Here is a 2,679-nt window from a genome sequence, read left to right on the forward strand (position 1 = left end):
ATACACACGGCAGCCCGCTGTGTGTGTGTGTGTGTGTGTGTGTGTGTGTGTGTGTGTGTGTGTGCGGATGCAACCAGTGATAATAAACCAGACATGATGAGAAGACAGATTCCTGAGACTGAACACAAACAAACCGGCCAGCGTTCACTAGTCTGCTTGTGGGTTTTTCACCACCTCACAATTTAGGTAACAGGGCCTCCTCACGCAGGTACTAAACACATTAATTACAATGTCCTCTACCAGCAGGCTCTCCTCGATATGTCTCTCTTTATCTCTCTCTCCCCTGATTTCTCTGGTGAGCAGTGACAATGTAAATATTGAGTGAGCTCAAGCTTCCATATGGCAGCCAGTGATAAAGAACGGAGCGTGCGGGAGACGCACATTCCGCCACCGACTTCCATTTCCTGTCTCTCACCCACCAGGTCTAACTAATTTCACAGATGACCACAGGCCTCTCGCAGAAGAGAAATACTGCACAACCTGTGTTAGCATCGAGTATGTCAGTTACTGGAACAGATGGGGTTTTTAATTTGGTGATGAAGTGAAGTGTGTGAGTAAAGCTGATATTTACACAACATGTACAGCTCTATGTACTTGGCTTTGCAAACTTGCCTGCTTCAAACTGCCCCTTGAGGGATAAATAATGTATAATAAAATGAAATGAAATATGCAGGACCGCATTGAAAAAATGAATCGATGAATCTGTTTGTGCCTTTTGTTTGTTTTGTTGTTTGGTACCCATCACAAGGTCTCAGAGCCCAAGGTGTCCTGATGATGATCTCTAAACATGACAAATATCAGAGTATTACAAGGATATTCAAATAAATAACCATTTTGTGTTATTTTGGATTTCACTGTAGGGTGTTCTTGTTATTCTGTGCACGCCCTGCAGGATATATGGTCTAGCCCGGGTAGGGTATAATCACTTGGCTGGGGTCAGCTCTGAAGAACCTCAGATTCAGTCAAAGTATTGTAAAATATTTGATAAAAAATTTGATTTCAAAGGGCTGCCGCTTAAACACTAAACAAACATTTATATTAGAATATTAATTAATATTAATAATTAATTCAGTTATAGAATGGAAAAAAACAGTATAAAATGACCGGCCTTCCTTTAGGAGCCTATGAAATCGTATTATTGTATCAGACGTAAAGGTCTACTTAACACATTTTGTGGTGATGTATTGCATTGCATTATATTGTGAGGCGTTCTTGTTATTCTGTCCACCCCCTACATGCCTGGGTGGCATGTATGAGCTAGGGTCAGCTCTGAAAAGCTTAACTTTTAGGAAAGAATTCATTGGATTTTTTTTAAATGTGTTATTTTCTTTGATTAGGTCACCATAAAATCACAACAGTGTAAGAGAAGTAGAGTATTATCATTTGTGACAGCAATGTAAAGGCTTCTATAACAGCACGCCTGATACTTGTTATAATCATGCTTATTAGGCTTCATATTAACTTACAGTCTCGTGTAGCCTATAAAAAGATACATGAGAAAAAGTCAATAGTAGGCCTGAAACAGGCCTACTGCGGGCCCAGAGAGCCTATTTAAAGCCAACAGTGGGTCGTTGTGCAGGCTGCGTAATGGACTTCATGAATGGGAATCGGCATCAGCCTCTTGCTGAATGGCTGACGGCTCCAGGTCCAGAAAGCAGGAGATGAATGGGAGTCTGAGTGCGGAGTCACGAGTCGGTACACTGATTTTGGATCATCTCGAGCGGGGCCTGTACATCAGATCAGATCAGATCAGGCCCCTGATCCATCCTGTGACTGACCAGACTTTACTCCCCCAAGGCTATTAAATGGATTAGCGGAAAAGCCCCTTTCACACCGCGACCCTCCTCCAGTCCGGGAAGCCTCACCCACAGTCTCCGTGTCCGACACCTAAAAACGATGCGATTGCACTTGTTCTCTCGCATCAAAAAAACGATTCATAACGCAGGATTCATCACGAGAGGCTGACTGTGCACGGAGATGAATCGGGTTTAACATCAAAACACAGCACCCTCCTCTGCCCCTCATCACCTGAAGGTGTACTGCTGTCACCCTGATGCTGGCTTCTATCTATTGAAACAACCGGCACATAAGAAAGGCTGTGAAGGATCTCTAATCACAAACGTTAGGATGGTCCGGACGCGCTAAATAAGAAATAAAACGCAGCAGCGGCTCTCACCTCAATGCAGGACTGGTTTCATGACGCTGGTGTCTCTGAGGGGATCCTGGTTTTGGTTTTGAAGATGTTGTTTATTTAGCATTAAACATGTTTTTTTTTTTTTATTAATTCCCTCTTCATCTGGTCTTCTTCTCCCCGGTTTGTAGGCGCGCGCAGGCGGCCACTTCTCCCTCCATCTCTCCGCTCGACGCACTGTGCGGCTGTACCTTTGGCTCTGCTGTCCACAACACCACGGACCAGTCAGAAAGAATCCGAAAAAAATAGCTCTTCCGGAAATTACTTTCAGAATAAAGTCTCAAGTTGCTGAACAAACTAGGGACCGAACCTGTTAATGTTTTTTTGCATCCGGTTCCAGTGAGCTATTGTTAGTTTCCTCGGCCCCAGACATCTACGGGGGAGAAAGTTCCATGTTCAATGTTGCATAATAATAAAAAATAGCAAGACAAAATTCAAATAAAAGCAAGCACTGCAACAGTCAAGAAACTAAATAGGCCAATAGAAGA

General features: G+C 43.3%; 1 protein-coding gene across 1 annotated transcript in view; it reads right to left on the reverse strand.

The window, feature by feature from the left end:
• The window catches only part of LOC117941920 (SH2B adapter protein 2), a 20,485-nt gene extending 18,071 nt beyond the window's left edge, over positions 1 to 2,414 (reverse strand). The window contains exon 1 of the mRNA XM_034867150.1: positions 2,177 to 2,414. The gene's annotated coding sequence lies outside the window, so the exon portion shown is untranslated. The remainder of the gene's footprint in view (positions 1 to 2,176) is intronic.
• Positions 2,415 to 2,679: the final 265 nt, after the last annotated feature.

The sequence above is a fragment of the Etheostoma cragini genome, chromosome 3 (genome assembly GCF_013103735.1).
Source record: "Etheostoma cragini isolate CJK2018 chromosome 3, CSU_Ecrag_1.0, whole genome shotgun sequence".
NCBI lineage: Eukaryota > Metazoa > Chordata > Actinopteri > Perciformes > Percidae > Etheostoma > Etheostoma cragini.